General features: G+C 40.8%; 1 protein-coding gene across 2 annotated transcripts in view; it reads right to left on the reverse strand.

The window, feature by feature from the left end:
* Wwtr1 (WW domain containing transcription regulator 1) overlaps window positions 1-21217 on the reverse strand; it is a 133188-nt gene that overhangs the window by 25913 nt on the left and 86058 nt on the right. The window lies entirely within an intron of this gene.

The raw sequence follows: 21217 nt of genomic DNA on the forward strand, positions 1-21217 counted from the left end.
TTGCACTCAGGTTGTTAGATTTATAGCAAATGCCTCTACCCATTGAGCCATCTCTCACAAGCTCCACTCTTGGATATATATTAAAGGTAACATAAAACATAATGGTAAAAATAAGTCCCACGAAGATTGTCATAATTTAGGAAAGATTTTCCTCCAAGACACCTGGGAGTGTGTCAGTTTCTTCAGACACCCTGAATATCTGTAGCAGCATCACAGAAGGTATACAATCAATTCTCAATATCCAGTGGGTGTGTAAGCACACTCAAAAGTAACAAGTGAGCTGAGAGCAACAGGAGAAAAACAGACCTCAATCACAAAAGGGGCCCAGTCACACTTTGTTAAAAGGGACTGGAAGTATTGCTCAGTGGATAGAGCACTTGTCTAACATGCAGGGAGCCCTGGGTTCTGTCCCCATCATCACATAAACCTGGAGTGATGGTGCATTTCTATAACCCTAGCACTCCAAGGTGCAAACAGGAGAATCAGAAATGCAAGGTATCGTCAGCAATACAGGAAGTCCGAGACCTGTTTAGGCTACATGAGATCTTGTCTAAAAATATCAAAAAATAAATAAATAAATAATAAAAAGTGCCAGAAAGATGACTCTGGGAATAGGAGCCCCGGCTGCTCTTCTAGAGGACCCAGGTTTGATTCCCAGTACTCATATGGCAGCTCACAACCATCTCCAGTTCCAGGAGATCCAATGCCCTCTTCTAACCTCTGCAGGCACCAGGAATTAACACAGTACTCAGTCATACACACAGTAAACATCCTACACACACACACACACACACACACACACACACACACACACACACACGGGGGGGGGGGGGGGGGGCGGCTGAGCGCCTCTGCTGGAACTTGCTATGTAGACCAGACTGGCCTGGAATTTACAAAGATATGACTATTCTGTCTCCAAATACTGATATATTTTAACTAAAGCCCCAAAGTTAAAGATTTGTATTTATTTTTGTCCTGGGGATGGAATGTTGCTTATAAAGAGTGTGCTGTACCACTATACCCCAGCCCTCCAAAGTTGAATATTTTAATCTTCAGTGTGCTATGGATTCTATGTCATCCAACTGAAGTTCCTTGGATGGATGACAAGAAAACCTACTCTCCCTGTATAAAGTATGTGTAGCAGGCAGGAGACAGTCCCACTCAGTCCCTAAGCTTTGATGTGAGGAACCAATGGAGACAACTGGGCATTTCTTACACCCTTAGTTTGAGAACAGAAAACAAAACAAAACAAAAACTCCACAGTCCTTATTGATGGCAGAAGAGTTGAGATGTGTATTTCCCTTCTAGGATGGTACACCCAGCCTTTGCTGAAAGAAGGGGAAAGAAGGATTTCACACATATGGTATCACTGGGAAAATGTTCCCTTAGTTACAGCTTCACCTAAGACAAAACTCCAGGCATCCAGAAGAGCTTAATTCATAAAATCTATTTCAAGTCAAAGGAAGGAAGTGTTAAATAATTATCACCAGAGGCAGACATTTCTGAACCCCCTGGAAAGGGGCATTTCTATTTTTCTGGCATAACTACTGTAGACAAGAAAAAGACAGAATGTTCCAAATATCAGAAACCTCTAGACTGGGGTTGGGGTGGAGGTTGAAAACCACAGACTGTTAATACTATTAGTTTTTCCCTAATTGTAAATTATTCAAAAATTTTTATGGGTCTGTGTATCTGTGGGTTACCAGGGAAGCCAGACAAACCACCTCACATGGGTGTTGAGATCTAAATCCTCGTCTTCTGAAAGAACAACACACATTCTTGACAACTGAGCCACCAATCCAGGCCAAAATCTCAAATCTTAAAAAAATCTGGCTTAGGTCTGACAAGTTACTAACATGAGATTTGTGTAGAACTATGTTAACTTCAACAACTGAGCTAGACCATCCTTTGCAGTGGACAAAATACTGCTCTGGGTTCAAACAGTATGCTCCATTACTCAGCTCCATACTACAACCAGATGCGCTCTGTGGACTTTATTAATGTCTGCTAAGACTCAGGACTGACTCTTCCCAAACCACACCCTTGCTGATCTTCAGAATGTCTGCTCCTACAGATGTTCACTCTTACAGGACATATCTGCTCTTAGAGGGGTTCACTCTTAAGGTAGACAGCTGTTCTTACAGGTGTTCTCCTCTACAGGGGACATCTGCTCTTACAGGTGTCCACTCTTAAGGGAAAGGCATCTGCTCCTACAGGCATTCACTCTTAGAGGAGACATCTGCTCTTACAGGTGTCCACTCTTACAGGAAGCATCTGATCTTACAGGTGCTCTCTCTTACAGGAGATGTCTGTGGAAGTGAAGATGGAGCTGTTTTCTTCAACTGAATTTAGAGTTGACCATTTAGGCTAACCATTAGGCTAGCCATCCCTGGCTATTAACTGTCAAGTTTGGAAAAGACTGGGCCTTAGACAATGGTTTTGTTTTCAAAATAAAACATTCTCAAGCACACGCAGTGCGCTCACCACATCATGTGAGGATGTTTATTATAATATTACTTACAATGTAAAAAACTAAACAGGACATTACTGTATATCAGTTCCACATTATAATCAATACATCGAGGGACATTCTACATAATAATCTCAGAGAATAAGGGAATAGGATAATATCATGCGTCATAGGCGCAAAACCTATGGGACAGACGATATATCTGAAGAAGGGACTAGTCACGGAAAGGAGGGGTGGCTTATGTATACACAGCTGTTGTCCTAGAGTCAGCCTGAAACTGGTGATAGCAGGACCTCAGGGAGGAGTCGGGGTGCTGGTGTCAAAGACGGGAGACCTTCTTCCTACTCTGCATCATTTAAGTTCTTCCAACATGCACATACTACTCATGTGAAACACAGATGAATAGTTTTTAATTAAAAACTGAAATAACGGGCTAGAGAGATGGCTCAGCAGTTAAGAGCAATTGGTGTTCTTGCAGAAGTAGATTTCCTAGCACACACATAGCAGCTTACAACCCTGTTTAGCTCTAGTCCAGGGGACCGAGTGCATTCTTCTGGCCTCCATGGGCACCAGGAGTGCAGGCAGTACATACACATACATGCAGGCAAAATACTCATACACATAAAATAAATCTTTCTTCAAAAGTGAAAAAAAAGCAAACAAAAATCATGGTCCTTTGAGTATCAAACTCTCATTTTACTGGTGTAGTGAATAAAAATGACACTAAAATTATTTGAAACACAACAAACAAGGCTGAGAAATTAAGTTCAGAAATAAGAGTCTACTTGTTGCATTCGTTCATTACAGAAATGAGGAAGGCAAAACCAATAGGAAGCGGCCTTGAAGCCAGGTATCTTGACTTAATTCAGTCATCCACTATTCAACTCTGCTTCTTCCAACTGGTTAATTTCCAAGAGTGACTGAGCTGCCCCAAGACTAGAGCTCATGACCTTCCCCTGCAGGCTGAGCTTCTTCAAAGCCACTGCCTTTGGAGGTTGGGCAAAGACAAGATGGCTACAGCAGAAAGGAGGTCACCAGGAACAGTCAAAGCATCTGACTTTGCAATGGAAAAAAGATTCCTGAACATTTCTGGGAGAAAATGATGGTCTCATGTTTAAAAATAGTACCCCAGTGCAGTAAGAGGCCAAACTACCATGAACTATCTCAGAAAGACTGAAGACTTGGTAGGGTCAAGACCTTTCCCACCCCCAAAGAAAAAAACAATCAAAACACATAATTTCTCTACTGACAGAAGAACACATCAAGTTCAAGTTGAGACATCTGTTTTTTTCTGCTTCCAAGAAAGTAAAATTATCTTCTTCATCTTTTGTTCTATTTGGGGGGGAAGAAATAAATTGTTCTTCTCTATGACTGGAAATTAATAAAAAATGATGCTTTTAATTGGTGCTACTAAATATTAAAAAAAAAAACAAGACAAACTCTATAGCATGTGACATGTGACAGTGTCCTTGATGATGCACTGGAGATGAGGGTTATTGAAGATGGACCTGGTCCTCTGATCAAGGCTGCCCCAGGATGTTGTGCAATGACACACTATTACCCTTTCTGGCAAACACCCTCGGTCATTTCCACAAAGCCTTAAGAGTAAAATGAGCTCACAGTGAAGGGTGTTCCTGAATTCAGTTCTATCTATCAGGGGAAAGTCTTCATTCTTCAATTATTGCTTTTTGCAGTACCAGGAAACAGACAGCAGACAGAGTGGCAGTTAGCTCATAGAGAAAGTGGACTGGCAGCTTCCCAGTCCAAGAGCTCAGGAACAAGAGGAGGGGGCTGTGAATCAAAGGCTGTGACGCACAGCCCTCAGAAGGCTTGACAAACATGGCCTCAGAGACAGCCGGTTGCTTGTTCTTCTGTGTTCTAGGCTTCCTTCCCCCAAGTCAGACAGCTTTTAGTCCTACACACAAAAGGCCAAGTGGAGAAAGACAAACTAGAAGGCAAACAATAAGGTTAGAGTTGATTTAAAAAAAAAAAAAAAAAAAAAAAAAACCCTCCTAGGAAGGCATGGAGCTAGCTCTAGGTAGACTATGCAAAGGAAAACCAGTGTTCCAGTGGCCAGGAGCTACACGTAAGACAAAGAAGGACACAAACGGCCAGGCGGTGGTAGCGCACGCCTGTAATCCCAGCACTCGGGAGGCAGAGGCAGGTGGATCTCTGTGAGTTCAAGGCCAGCCTGGTCTACAGAGCTAGTCCAGGACAGGCTCCAAAGCTACACAGAAACCCTGTCAAAACACACACACACACACACACACACACACACACACACACACACACATGACTTTACACCTTTCAAATTTTCTCCAAGTCCCACTTGATGTGGGAGAAGTGGGGAAGGGACGCACACATCCATGGCTAGCAATGAATCTTGTTGAGTTCTTAGCTTCTTCTCTGCTAACAACCTGGAGTTGGGAGACTGAACTTTTCATATCTCAGCAGCATAGTTCCACTTAAGGGAGTGGGTGAGACCTTCCTAAATTCTGAGACTTCTGGTTAGTGACACCTGTTTCCTTTCGTTCCCCCATGCTACCAGTAATGCAGACTTTCACACTAGAAGTTGCTGTGGCTCATCGGTTCAATAAAAACACAAGGCCCATGGTACCTCTACTGATATAAACATATACTGGATGAATCTCTGGAACAGACAGGCAGATAGTTCTTGAAAAGATACAGAGTCCCAATGAGGAAGAAGGAAGCTTCCCTGTACAGAAACCTGAAAACCGTGTCCTTGGCCAGGTGACCAGGGTCAGTGTTAACAGTGACAGAATATAAATTGACATGACATGCTGAGAATGCTGCTTGTTGGCTTTTTTATTATTATTCTTTTTAAGCTTATGGTCTTCTTTCCCAAAACCGTTATCAAAGTTTAACAGTGGGGGGAAGGGATCCATTTCTAATAAAGGGGAATTATATATATAAAAAAACAAAACAAAACAAAATGAAACAAAACAAACAAACAAAAAAAAAACCTAAGCAATACTCCTCAAAACTATCAAGGTCATGTAAAAGAAGGAGAGCCTAGGAAACGGTCACAGCCAAGCATGTCTTGAGACATGAAAGATGAAGGCACTGTCTGTATGCTGTATGAGACATGGAACAGAAAAAGACATCAGACAAAAGCTGATTTTAATCCAAATGAGCTGTGTAAGTTTTTTATTTTTTATTCGTATTTATGTATTTCTTTGGTCTTTTTGAGACAGGATCTAACTATGTAACCTGGCTGTCTTAGAACTTGGCATATAAACCAGGGTTGGCCTCCAAAATTATACTACTCCTCCAACTTTGGCCTCCCAAGTACATGAGTTACCACACCAGACTTAAAGTATGGATTTTAATAAGCCATAATGAGCCAATACTACTTCATTGGTTATTACAGACATAGCACATAAATATGACATTTAATAGCAGGTGGAACTGGGTGTAGAGGTATATAGGAATTCTACTCAAATGTTTTGTAAAAGTACAATTTCTAATTAGGTAGACACAGAAGGGGGAGTCTATAACGTAGACCGTGAAAGTAAAATAGATACAAAGGAGTTGTTTCCAGGTGTGTTATGCTATCAGTCAAGATTGTGGAATGTTAAACTAGACGAATATATTTTACTGCTGGATTTCTCAGTCCTAAATACACTTAAGAGTCCCCTTTCTCTTTCTGAAAGGGATATACAAGTACAAACACATATACCTATCCTGCAGGACTCTCTCTCCTGAGTAGGAAAAACTAAGACATGCTAGTCGACTACAACTTAGTAAATGTCTTGGCAAAACACTGAATTATGAACAGAATTAAACATGAATAGACAATTATTAAACTCCTACTATGTGGTTAGTTCTTTGAAGTTTAATGAGTTGCTTCTAACCCAAAGCCAGAGAAGGGAAGCAGCAGCCAAAGATGTTGAGCAAATAATTTCACGTCTAGAGGCTGTTGCGCAAGATACAAAGTCATAGAAGAATAAAGTGAAACAAAATATATGTGTCTTGGTTGGGGGTAGGCTGAGGCAGGAGAATGACCTAAGCCAAGGTAGAGTTTGAGACCATTTAGAATAATGCAAGACTGTCTTAAAAAAACAAAAACAAAAACAAGCCCGGCAGTGACAGTGCATTCCTTTAATCCCAGCACTCAGGAGGCAGAGGCAGGTAGGTCTCTGTGAGTTTGAGACCAGCCTGGGCTATAGAGTGAGTTCCAGGAAAGGCTCAAAGCTACACAGAGAAACCCTGTCTCGAAAAAACAAAAAAAAGAAAACAAAAACAAAAGAAATAACACAGTACAGGGGCTATAAAATGTAAAAGTCTACCTATCCAAAGTCTCCCCATACAAATGTTGATGAGATGTGGAATCAGAGACCCACAAAGTTGAAAACTTTACCCACAATCCCATTCTTTCTCCTCTCTACATACAAATATTGAGGTCTTACCAGCCATTCTGGTTTTCCTAGAGGTAAGGGGTTTCCTGGGACACAGGGCTAATTCAGGCAAAGTCCCTACCAAACGTTATGGTTTGTGATGCTAGGTCTGTGACTCTTGGCAGCCCCAGAGCTATCTCATCATGATAGACCTCTTATAGAACCAACTGTCATAACCAGTTGATATTTACGACTAAGGTCAGCAACCCAGGATGGCAGTCAGTTTGCCCCATAACACCCATTATTGGTGGAGGGCATATATTTTATTTACTCTGTGTAATGGATGGGGTCTTATGCTGTGGGATAATGTTTTTGTACACTGGTTTAATAAAACATTGGAAGTATAGGTGGGGTGAGCAGACAAAGAAAATTCTGGGAAGAAAAAGGACAGAGTCAGGAGTCGCCAGTCAGACACAGAAGAGGCAAGATGACAAGGCAGAACTGAGAAAAGGTACCAAGCCACGTGGCTAAACATAGCAGGAATTATAGGTTAAATTAAGTGTAAAAGCTAGTCAATAATAAGCCTGCGCTAATGGCCGAGCAGTTACAATTAATATAAGCTTTTGAGTAATTATTCTATAAGCAGCCCATGGAACTGCAGGGCTTGGCAGGACCCATGAAACATTCCTACTACATTTGGAGTACCAACTAGGGGCTCTTGAATTTCCATAAGGTCTAAAAGAGTTTTTAAAGGCTTCTAAACACACAAAGGAGTCAAAAACAGCTTTCTACTTAATGTCTCATGCAGGTCAAGATACAGAGATACAAAGGTACAGAGACGCTGTGGCATGCGGACTTAAGCTATGGTATGGTGGGTTCACAGCATGTGGGCTTGAATGGTGGCACACAGAAGTTTCTCCAAGCCCTGCATCATACTCTATGGCAGATTTAGGTTTTGATAGTAAAAAAAAAAAAAAACAAACAAACAAACAAAAAAAACAAACAATGGTTTCTGGGCTATAGGCTGCTTTGATGGAAGCATAGACCCATTGCTTCACAGAGTCAGCGATGACACTGGTTCCCCCAGAACTGGTGGTAAACGTAAGTTCTGCCATGTTGGAAAGCTGAGGTGGGCAGAGCCAGCAGCCAAAGCTGCCATTTCAGTCCTAGTAATGCTGCAGTTTAAACTAACAGATTCACAATAAGGGAGACTCAGATGGAATAAGACTTTAAATGGTTTACAATGTGTGTAAAAATATATGTAGGCTTGAAAGAGAAAAAGAAATATAGACAGTCATATAAAGAAAGTTTTAAAAAGTAAAGCCTTTAAAGAGACAGTAAAAGTAATATAAAAATAAGCCACATAAAGATGGATATTGCACAAAGAATCTGGATTGTGTTGTTTTGGGGATTTTTAACTACAGAAAGACATTTGGTTGTAAAGGATACTCAGATATATATGTGTGTGTGTGTGTGTGTGTGTGTGTGTGTGTGTGTGTGTATGTATATGTATATATATAATATACATATATTTTTTAAGTTATCTTGACTTTAAAATTTGTGTCTAAGGATATGTTGCTTCAGAAAAAAGGTTCTGCTTTTGTTTCCACAAAAAAGGAGAACCTATAGATTTGTTCCAGGTTAAGATGGATTAGATTTGATCAAGTCAGACCTCCTGAACCTTAACAGATGGTACCTATCAACAAAGGTTATAGCCAATCTTCTCAGGACTTGACCATTATCTCGAATATTCTCATGATCTCCATAAGACTACCAGCGCCCCTATCAGCAGGAAGTAGCCTAGAAAACTATGCCCACATTCCCAAAAAGTGAATTATGGATGTTTGTCTTTGTTTAGATTGTTGGTTACAATTGTTATTGGTCGTAGTCAATCTCCTTCTAAAAGAAGAAAGGGGGGGATATGATATAGAAATGTAGGATAGGTATATGATAGGATGAAAGGGTAGATTATTGAATCTACCTTTAAAGAACAGCAACTTGTTTAAAATGCTTACATTGCTATGGATTTTAGTTTACTGATATAAATTTAAAGTTAATTTTGTTATAATATACATATATATTTCTACTCTCGTTTAGGGTATTATGTTTATGTAACTCATTTAAATTGTAATGGATAATTAAGAAATACAGATTTACAATTAGTCTTCAATGATAGTCAAGTTTATAGTCATGTTAGTTAAGTTTTCTAGGTATACATAGATATAATTCATTAGATAGGTAATCTTCAAACACTTCAGAATATGGCATTTAAAATGTTTTTAAAAACTTAAGACTTTTCTGGATAATGAGACATGTCTGCTCCTGGCAGTACCAATTACTTCAAGGAAGATGATGGGCACCAAAGACACTCCATATGAAATTTATCTTCTTCGTGGCAAAAGTTAGCCATTTGGGCAAGAAACTGTTCTTGCCTGGACTGCTTGACAAAATGTTGTATAAACTAGACATGCAGGACCCATAGGAAGGTGACCACTGAACTTTGCAAGGTGAGATGGTCTGTCAGGTTCCTGCTTCACAAAGGAAACTGCCAAATATTCTACAAGACACAGGAAGAAGCAACTAAAAGACTCTAGGCCTATTGACTGAAGATAGATGCCCAGTGTTACAGAGGAACTTTGGATGACTATCCAGGCAGGCAGCTGTCTCTGTCATTTCCAGATTTTTGGAAGCTGCTTACAACATACTTCCTGTTTACTTAGGTAATATTATATCCTTCTGGGGTCTTTGATATAGTTGAAGACTAGATAGTTATAATTATAATTTTCCTTGGTTATGATAAAAGATAAGTTACATATGAAACCTTAGACTCACAAATATAGGATAGACAGAATATTTTCTTGAATTTGCCAAATACAAATAGAATAGATATTGTAACTGTACTTCTTGCTTGATAACTGTTTTGTTGTATGTAACTATGTTGAAGTTAAAACCTTCCTATTTGATTAGACAGAAAAGGGGAAATGCTATGTTTTAATGCTTTTGTACACTGGTTTAATAAAACACTGATTGGCCAGTAGCCAGGCAGGAAGTATAGGCGGGGCGAACAGACTAAAAGAATTCTGGGAAGAGAAAGGGCAGAGTCAGGAGTCACCAGTCAGACACAGAGGAGGCAAGATGACAAGGCAGAACTGAGAAAAGGTACCAAGCCACGTGGCTAAACATAGCAGGAATTATGGGTTAAATTAAGTGTAAAAGCTAGTCAATAATAAGCCTGCGCTAATGGCCAAGCAGTTATAAATAATATTAAGCCTCTGTGTTATTTTATAAAAGGCTGCAGGACTGTAGGTGAGAGATTTGTCCCAACTGTGAGTCAGATGGGACACAAGAAAACTTCCAGTTACAGTCTTAGTCCATTTAAACCTGTGTTTCTCAAATTTTCTTTAGTGGAAGGTTCTTTCCTAGAAGCCCCTATCTAGCTTGAAGCCAGGATGCCCTATGCCGAGGGATCAATCAGCTGTTTGCCAGGAGTCTGAGCTTCTGTCAATAGAGCAATAGTAGAACTTTGTGCTCTCTAAATTCTTTTGAGATCACTTTCTCCCTACAGGCATTTCCCAACTATCATATTAAAATTTTACACTTAGCTTTTGGAGACTATACACTACTTTAACTACTGCACACACCCCTTAGGGTTCTAGCATAGGCCTTTGCACACATGGTAAATGAATGATTTCCACCAATTTACTGATTTTAGAGCTGAAAAACTTGAAAGGTTAAATGACTAAACACAAATCACATGCACAGACCCCCAACACACCCAGGAATCCTGAACGTGTAGGGTGTACCAGAATACTCCTGAACGTGTAGGGTGTACCAGAATGCTACACAGGCATCCACTAAGGACCCCCTATCCCTGCCCTGAACACACCCAGAAGTCAGAAATAATGGCTAAGCTAACTTGAAGAGGATAGCTGTTTACTTTGTCCTATATCATGAAGAAGTCTCTCAAAGACCCTTTAAAAAGATGAAAAAAACCTGAATCACATTTTGATAGGTGCCGTTTGTGTGATATAATTTTACACATGCAAAAGTTACAACACTTTGTTCTTGAATAATAATACAAAAAAAAAAGACAAAAGCAGATGTACTTTTGAAAGATTACATTTCATGATCCACATCCACCACGGCTGTAATACTAGACCTTCTGGCCACGTAATGGCATGGAACTACAAGAAGCCATGCCAAAACATACAGGTGTAAATCGTTTCTGACTTACATACAGACCCAGGGCACCAAGTCTGCAAAATATTCCAGCCGGAAGAGTGTCTGAGTGCAGCTGCAGGCCTTTTCCTAAACTCTGTTTATACGCTATGCATGGTTTAACTCATCAACTGGCCAACCCCGGGTGTCACGCAGCCCTGTCTGATGGGAAACACATGTCCACAGAGGAGGAAAGAAAACCCAGCCACAGGGCAGCCTTGACTCAGTCATGATACAGTGACTGCAGACACATCTCTTGCCTTCCTTGTGTGTCTCTTGGCTTTTGCCAACAAGGAGCCATTTGTTTCTCTTATTTCCCAGAAACAGCCGTCCAACAAGGTCAGCAAAAATAAATAAGTAAATATAAGAGAGAGAGAAAGACAGAAAGACAGAGAGAGAAAGAAAGAAAGAAAGAAAGAAAGAAAGAAAGAAAGAAAGAAAGAAAGAAAGAAAGAAAGAGGAAAACAGCTTTTCACTTCCAGGTGCATTCAGTTCCAAAAATCTGTAAGTATTAAGCCAAGAAGTTTCACTGTACCGACTTCACACTGAAGCCTTTATTCTAATTCTGGGCAAGAATACTATAAAGATAATTCTCAGTTGGGTCAGTTAGAGCACTGTGTTCAACTACAACATACACATGGCTAAACTTTTCTTGATTATCTGTTTCAAGCCTTCAAATCATTTGCAGGTGCTCCAAAGGCTGGGCTTATAACTCTCCAAAGGTTCCAGTCCCTTCTAGTGAAAGGCCTTGCAAACCAACTTGCATTTACCTCCCAGGCAACCTTGACATTTTAGCATCAAGAAATTATTTTCCTGCTTGCAATCCCACCTGCCCATTTAAACAGTAATCTTGTCCATAGACCTGGGCACATCCACTCTGCTTAGGATAAAGAAAAATGCTTGTGCCTCTGGCTTTTATGTTCTCCTAGTGAGCACACTCTCTGGATATATAGTTTATGAACTGTTAAAGGATCTAGACACTGGATCTCATCATTATAGAAAAATGTGGGTATAGGTGGAGGAGGCAATCCTCACATTTTCCTGTCATGTTAATTTCTTAATCAGAGTCTCTCTCTCTCTCTCTCTCTCTCTCTCTCTCTCTCTCTCTCTCTCTCTCTCTCTCTCTCTCTGTGTGTGTGTGTGTGTGTGTGTGTGTGTGTGTGGTGTGTGTTTTCACCTGAAGCTGTATTAGAATGTGCAACCCCAACTCCATCTAGTTGCTGGAACATCTCAAGGTTTATCCAAAGTGGTGTGTGTCAGAAGCAAAGCTTCAGTTGAGCAAACTGACTAATAGGGAACAGGAGAAACCGAGAACTATACTGTGTTATTCCACAAAGCCATCCTTCTGATTTAAAATCTGTTTCCATGGCTGGGCACTCTTGGGGAAAACAACATTGTTTTACTATGTTCAGACAGTAGGCACACCTTTATCCCGACAGGAAATGGAAACTCTGATTCCTATCATTTCTTTTCATTAACTGAGGAAGGTTATGATCACTTTGTACTAGTCAGTTTTGCTCAATAGTTTTGAAAACTACTCCAGGGGCAAATCACTGCAGCCCAAGCTGGAGAGCAGAAGGCACTCACAACAAGCAAGAAAATGCTGCCAGTGTGCTAGTTTTAATCTGCTTTTTTGGATATTATATCATTCTGGTAAATATCCTTATTATTTAAAGAGGTCACACAATAAACACTAAAACTGCATGAGGGGGTCCACACATCTGAGCAGTTTGTGAAAGGGAACTTTCAGGTAACAATCAAGCACTGGAAATTCTTGGCTTGGCAAGAAATCACAAAAATTATGATGAGGCATTCATTAACAAAGATAACAATGGAACATGGGTACTTTTCAGTTTAGAACCACTGGGGGGCAGAGGAGGGACCAGACACAGGACTAGCAAACTATAATTTAATCTACGGTATCAAGATGATGAAGAAAGCTGGTCAAACAGTGTGGCTTTGCACATGTGTGCATTTCACAGAACACTGCACCTAGCTCTTAACAGGAGGTCCAGTAAAAATCAATTGCCTTGGATATAAAAAGGATCAATAGCAATAGTGGCGACTTAGGGTTGTTAAACTACACCTATCTTGACATCATTTCATCATTTCCGGTAGTCTATGGTTTTGTTTTTAATTCGGTAATGAAAAAGAAAAAAGACAGCTGGATCCCTTCCCCTCAAGAGACTATAGTCTAGAGGGCAGACACACAAACAGCAATAGTATCTATTCTTTTAGTCAGGGACCACAGCCCAGGAGGGGGTGTAAGAGGTCAGGGAGAACACTGAAAACAGTGTGGTCCTCACATGACAGGATGCTGTACTCATGAACTCCCAGCCGCTCTAGCTGCCTGCACAAGCCAGATATCATTCTAGCATGGAGTGGAGGGATTCCTGAGTTCCCACCCAAACGAGGAGCTACAGGTAGCTGATGGCTTCTGGGGGATGGACAGTCAGTTTTCTTTAAGGGTGTGGCTCCTGGTAGGTTACACTGGATGGCCCCACACAGGAGTAGATGAACTCACAAATTGGAGTTAATGGGTTATTAAATTAAAATTAAAAAAAGATACAAATTTGTGGGGGATAAGAAGATGGGTGGATGCGGATCTGGGAGGAGTTGAAAGAAGGAGATGTCGGGGGAGGGGGGGAATACGATCAAAATATATTAATATATTATATGAAGTTATCAAAGATTCAATAAAGATACTTTTAGGGTGAGAACGTTCCAGGCCTATGACCTTATGGTATGTGTGCAAAAAAAGTACACAGTCCATGTATTCCAAAGCAGAAGACAAGGGTCAACAGACAGGTTCTGTGTGGCAGACAACAGGAATCACTGCTCAGTGCTTTATACCCAGAAAAAAATTTATTTTTCCTCAAAGACATGAGGGCCTATCCCTCCTGAATGAGCTGACTCGTGTGAGAAGACCCACCAGAGCCCAGGAATCTGAGGCCCACTCTCATTGTTTTCCCTTTAGCTTTACTGGTTTGGTTTTACTGTTGGCTTTTTCCAGCCACAGTTTCCTTTTAGTCCAATTCAACTGTTGTTCTTTTGAATGATGCATATTATAAAGGAGGAAGAAATAAATGTCTGGAAGTATCAGACTTTCTTCTCCCCCCCCCCCTTTTTTTTAAAAGAAGAATTAGTGTTTTGAGTAAGACTGACCCCATAGGCTCATACATGTGTATGCTTATTCACCAGAGAGCGGAACTGTTCAAAAGAATTAGAAGGATCAGGAGATGTGGCCTTGTTGAGGAAGTGTGTCACTGAGGGTGGGCTTTGGGGTTTCAAAAGCCTATGGCAGGCCCAATCTCTCTCTACTTGCTTACTTGCAGACTAAGATATAAAGTACTCAGCTACTTCTCCAGCACCATGCCTGCCAAGATGATAATGAACTAACCTCTGAAACTGTAAGCAAGCTCCTAACTAAATGCTTTCTTTGGTGGTGGTGTCTCTTCACATCAATAAAACAGTGACTAAGACAATTAGCATTATTTAATTAAGTAATCAATATCCTGAAAGCTGCACAGGAAGTCATTATAATTAAAAGGCCACATCAAAAGATATGCATACACCATTTCTCAAATGCCCTGATGAATGAAGGAGGCATATTTGCTAAATGAACTTGTGAAACATGCCCAAAACTCCCATGGTATGAAAAATGAAAATAAGTAGCACAAAAATATCCAGACTAATGTTTCCAAAATGAATTACAATATGCATGCAGAAACATTCAAAAGGATAGTAACTAAAGTCCTTAAGCTACATGTAAAAATAGGGCAGGAAAATAAACAAAATCAGGTGATATTTCTGAATTCAATAATAGACTAGAATAGGCTAAAATTAAACTATGTAGATAGCCACACAAATGCATTGTTTGTGAGAGGGCTGGGGAGCTAGACCAGAGCCATGACTGGTTTCTAACAGCACTGCCAGGGACCAGGCCTCAGTTTTGGTTTCCTGCAACTGTCTGGAGCTGAGCGAGCAATTCTCAGGAAGTCCATAACTCAAGGGCAACCAAACAGCAGGAGCTCCCCAGCCTCCTGCTAGCTAAAGATAGTTTTCCTTACCCTGCATCTGGAAGGTCCTGAACCACTAGAGTTTCCATCAATCAACTCCCAGACTAATCTTTCCTCTACCAATCAGCACCAGATTAATCTAAAAAGAGCTTGGGACCTCCCTTCAGGGTCACTATTGGCCACTCCAACATGTTGGAAATAAAAAATGCTCTTGCTGATTACATACATGACTGATGGTCTTTCTTGGGTGCTTCTCTCAGACCCTAACAGTTTGTCAGGTAAATAACACCCTGTGAAGCTTAAATGAACCACAATAGAAATTATCATTTGATGATCATACATCCCAAGGCAGTCTCCATGTCTTTGAGCACACCTCATTGACTGAGATAGAAACACTTTTCCTCATAGCTCATCCTCTGTACTGAATATTAAAGCAGCCAGGGGCCCATCAACTCTGCCTCCACCCCCAGTTCTTTCAACCCAAATAATCAAAGTTAGCATCACCAGTCAGTCCTAAGGTGTATCAACACTGTGTGCCTCCTGAGATGAGGCGATAAGACAAATCATTTCTGTTGTATTCCTGCCAAACAAGTATAACCAAAATCTAAGTCACAGGAGGCATGAGACAAATCCAAATTTAAAGAGTGTCTACTAAATAACTGCCCTATAGTCTTAAAAAAAAAGTCTAGTTTCAGAAAAAACAGAATTGGGGAATCACTCCAGGTTAAAAGAATTTAAGGACAAGCTAGGGATATAGCTCAATGGTAAAGCACTGGCGTCGAATGACTGAAGCCCTAGGTTTGATCCCCAGCACCACAGAAAGAAAAGAAGGAGAGAGGGAGTAGACTAATGCAACACATGCACCTAACAAAAAACAAAACTCATATGGACTGCACATTAGATACAGAACTGTATCAGTGTTAAATTTCCCTGATTTTGATACCTACTCTGTGTTTAGGAAACGCATCAAAAGCACTACAAATATTTAGGGTACAGATCATGATGTCTCCAGCTTTACCTTCACTAATAAAGGAAAAGGGGTAGAGGTGTAGCAAAGTGGTAGAATAACTATAGAATGTTCCAGGCCCTGGGTTTAATTCTCAGCAACAGAAACAAAATTTTGTTACCATGTTGTGTGGTAGTTCATACCTGTATTCCAACTACCAGGGAGGCTGAGATGGCCACTAGTTTGGGGATAGCCAGATGAGATCTTGCCTCAAAAAAAAGAAAAAGAGAAGAGAAGAGGAGAGGAGAGGAGAGGAGAGGAGAGGAGAGGAGAGGAGAGAAGAGAAGCGAAGAGAAAAGAAAGAAAAGAAAAGAAAGGAAAGAGGGAGGAAGGAAAGAAGATGGGAGGGAGGAAGGATGAGAGAGAGATGCATATACACACAGATAACCTGTTGTTCATTGCTTTTGCTCTTTTGGGGGCCCCTGCTGCCCAGCTTCCAAATAAATCAGTGTCTTATTATTTTCTTATGAATGCCCAGCCTTAACTTGGTTTGTTTCTTGCCAGCTTTTCTTAACTTTAAATTATCCCACCTACCTTTTGCCTTTGGGCTTTTTCCTTTTCTTACTTCTGTTATCTTACTTTCACTCTTAATCCATGGCTGGCTGGGTGGCTGTGTGGCTGTGTGGCTGTGTGGCTGTGTGGCTAGGTGGCTGGGTGGCTGTGTGGCTGGGTGGCTGTGTGGCTGGGTGGCTGTGTGGCTGGGTGGCTGTGTAGCTGGGTGGCTGGCCCCTAGTATCTTCCTCTCCTTGTTCTCTTGCTCTTTCTCTGAGATTTCTCCTTCTATACATTCTCTCTGCCTGCCAGCCCTGCCTATCCTTTCTCCTGCCCTGCCATTGGCCATTCAGCTCTTTATTAGACCATCAGATGTTTTAGACAGGCACAGTAACACAGCTTCACAGAGTTTAACAAACGCAACATAAACAAAAGTAGCACACCTTAAAATAATATTTTACAACAATTACCAAACCAAGCTGTGTTGACAAGCAAATTACCAACAACAAAAGTAAAAGTGACAAAGGATAAATACAGTAGTCCTTTGTACTGAACTTGAAAGTCTTCTGAAGTTTAAGATTATTTCAAAATAAATTAAGATTTTCTTTTCCTATGAGACCATACCCCAAACTCTGCAGAGACTAATAGGTTTTGCCTGGCAGAGTCCAGAGAAACTGTGTTTCCACTTGGGCATTGTTCCTGGGCTTTGAGGAAACCCCTATTAAACAATGACTTTGAGTTTGTGAGGAAGAACAGAACCCTAGTCGTGAAATGTGCTACATCATGCTTATATGCGTATATGGAAGTGTGTGTGTGTGTGTGTGTGTGTGTGTACTTAAAATTATTTGCTGTTCCTCCCAGTTCCACACCCAACTGTGACTTAAATAAAAATAAAAAAACAGTTTAGTAAGGCAAGACATAGAGTTCAAACCAGCTAGCATTTCTGAAGAAATCCTCTGCAAAGTGCTCACTGAGGACAAGACACCCAGGTCAGGAAATTATAAGTTTTCTTAGGAGGAACCTGGGGCACCAAGAATTTTCATGGTTAGCACTGGCGACATGACATGAAAGCCTTTACTTTTCCAAGCTCAGAACTGTAACACTGTGCTACTGTGGCCTCACGACAGGAAGGGAATAAACACCACAGAAGGCGCCAAGTGGAAGATCGGAGAGACCAACCAGCAACCATCAACATGTGGAGTAAGGGATGACTTGGCCAAAGCCATCTTAGTATTCACATAACTTAGGCCTTGAAATTTCCTCAGATTGCAAGAAAATATATGTTTAAGAGAAGACTGGCTACAAAGAGAGCACAAGCTTACGATGTGTGCTGGGGACCTAAGAAGTAAGACCTCTTGGGAACATCCCTAGGTCTCGTGGCCTAGGCAACAGCAACAACACAATAAAATAATATGATGTAGGAGCAGCAGCTTCTACATTCTGGGCATTTGTTTTGTGAAGAAGGATGGAATTATCCAACGACACTAAGGGAGAAGCCACAGCTCTAATTAGTTCAGGCATCGACAACAGTGGACAACCTGGACAGATGTTTTTCTTGATATCTTGAGGATGATGTTTAGAACAGCTAAATGAAACAAAGCCAGAACTAAGTCGGCCATATTCATTTCTCTTTTGCTCTTTCTTTTCCAACTTTATTCTTTCCAGCTCCACAAATATTTAAGTCTTGGCAAAATTCAAAACTCACAACTCACTCTTCTCTGCTGTCTGAGATATATAATACTGAAAAGGAAAAGGATGGAAAGAATATGGAATAAAATGTATGGCCTGTGCTGGGAAGCAAAATAACTCCCATTGAGATTTCCATTTATGGCTTAGAGAAAAAAAAAAAAAAAAAACATCTATATCTACAGGTAGGAAGCATCAGGAAATAAGTGGAGAATGCATATGGATACACAAGTAGGAAGCATATGGACACACAGGTAGGAAACATGGACATATAGAAAGGAAACGTGAAGACACATAGATACGACGCATCTGGATACACAGGTTGAGAAACAGAGCCAGAGGGAGAGTTAGGTGCCTTAAGAAAACATACTTCCATAGCTATTGGAAATTGCTTTATTAAAAGACCAGTACTCCAGGGCCTGGACAGATGGCTCAGTGGTAAATAGCACTTGGTCTTACAGAAGACCTGAGTTTAATTCCCAGCACATACATGGCACCACTGAGAGAGAGAGAGAGAGGGAGAGAGAGAGAGAAAAATCACCCTTACAGGTAAAATAAATAAATCTAAAAAAATTTTTTTACAAAAGTATATGGACAAAAAGTTTGATAACAAATATTACTGGCCAACATACGTGGAAAGAAAAATCTTTCCTGGCTAACATTTTAGGAAAGAAGTTAAGTAAGAGTTACTAAAGTTACAAATGCACTACTCTCTTAAGAATTCTACTTGAGCAAACTCACCCTCTACACAAACATTGCATGGCTCTAGGTTTTGCCTACAAGGATGTACGTTTTGGCATTGAACAATAAACTAAGTATCTACATGAGTTGGTTAAACAAAGCATGCATATCAATTGTGCTGACTATGACATGCTGTTTATTGGTAAGACTGAGTCACTTAGGAGGCTCTCTACCACACGCTAAAGTTATTAAAAAGAAATACACGCCCATGCAAGGATGTGTGCACAGAATAACACCAGAGAAACCCTAGGAAGCTGCTAGTGGTGGTGTCTGTGGGGAGAGAATAGTCAGAAGTCACGGTGGTAGGAGATTGACTGTTCATGTTAAAGCCTTACTCTGAACCATTTGGGCTTTTTTACCATATGCTAATGTTTCTTATTAATGAAAACCCCTCATCAAAGGGCACTAAACATGGGACTAGAGAAATAGCTCAGACGTTAAGAGCACTGCAGAGGACTTGGATTTGATTCAAAGCACCAGCGGCTCCCTACCATCTGTAACTCCAGTTCCAATGCCCTCCTCTGGGCTCTGCAGCATCATGCACAGAAGTGGTATGCAGACATCCATGCAGCCAAAACACCCATACACATAAAACAAAAAGACATTACACAATCAAGAAAAACCTGAAATTTAAAGATATTTATGATATATTAAATTTTTGAAGCAGACCACAGAAGAAGTATATAGAGTATTTTCTAGTACACACACACACACACACACACACACACACACACACACACACAATCAATCAATCAATCAATCAATCAACCAATCAATCCATCAATTCATTGTATGTCTGTGTGTGTCAAGGTATACAGGTGGAGGTCAAAGGGCAGCCTCCAAGCACTGGTTCTGTCTTCTACCGTGTGGGCCCTAGGGATCCAGCTCGAGTCATCAGGCTTTGGGGCTCCCACTGAGCCAAGACAAGACAAATATGTAAGGAAACACAGAACGACTGAATAGCAAAACCACAGTACCTCCTTATGCTCTTTGTTACTGTCGAAGAGCATTAGCTGTAGTGACCAAACAGCAATTACTTCCTGGAGGCAGGTCTTCTTGAATCTCAGGGCCTCAAATGTATTTAAGGCCTCATGTTTGCTATAGCTGCCCTTTTTTTTTTTTTTTTTTTTTTTTTAAATGAGGAAGAGTGGGTTTTCTCTCTTTAGTACTTAAACAAGGAGTACCAACCAAGGCTTTTGTTTTCCAGGCCTCTCATCTGGTATTACTTTGCTGACTTCATCTCGGAAAACTGTTCAGACAAAGCACGGAAGAACAGCTGTCCCTGACCACCACCAACTGCAAAACACCCAGGGAATAAATTTAGACTTCTAGAAAGGAAGAAGAAATCAATCAGTGGATAGCTCAGTTTTGGGGTGGTTGGGAGGTATGAAGATCACACACGGGAAGAGTCACTGTCACCAAGGACCCAAAGCTGAGAGGCGAGAACAGTGGCCAAGTGTCATTCAACACTTACCAATTTGGAGCAAGTGCCTGAATGACACCCATCCCAGAATTATCTGTGTGGAGGCAGAGGGATGGGGAGGAGGTGAAGCTCCAACTTTCTGTGGCTGAAAATCCTCCACAGCAGGGGATGTTGCCAAGGGAGACAGGTGACAGACAGGATTTCAACTATCAAATTCTTCTCAAAACTCCCAACAGAGGCATTTACTATTTGAAGAACAAATTTATTCAACTATGTATTTTTAAAATCTTAATTTCCTTTATAGTTAGGACTTTGGATTTTGTGTTGTTTCCCTGTATTTTTCTCTCCAAGTAGGTTATGTTTCTTTTACTGAGTGAAAAGTTTGGTTTTTGTTGCTTTTTAAACAAGAAAACCACTTGATACTTTGAGCTTTTTCTGGTGGGAAGGAAGATGGGGTAGTGAGAAGAAAGGCCCTGAGTGGAGTGTAGGTAAAATCAGGAATGTTCTTAACTAGACTCTAAGGGCAGCGTGGCCTAGGATGATTACTATTTGCCTCCTTTGTAGTAGCTGTTAAACACATCTTCAGAATCAGGTGTCCCCCTGTTCCCAAAGATGCATCCTGGGGGCACTGTTGCTATGAGGAGGACCACTGCCTGGAAGCCCTACATACGCACGTACATTTATTTGTCTTAATGGGGTTCCGTGACGGGCTGAGACTGCTCTCAAAGCACTGAGAATGGGAAAGTTTCCCAGGCCAACCCTACATCTCAGGGCCTCAGGACTGCCGGGACAAAAGAACTGTGT

The sequence above is a fragment of the Onychomys torridus genome, chromosome 6 (assembly GCF_903995425.1).
Source record: "Onychomys torridus chromosome 6, mOncTor1.1, whole genome shotgun sequence".
NCBI classification, from domain to species: Eukaryota; Metazoa; Chordata; class Mammalia; order Rodentia; family Cricetidae; genus Onychomys; species Onychomys torridus.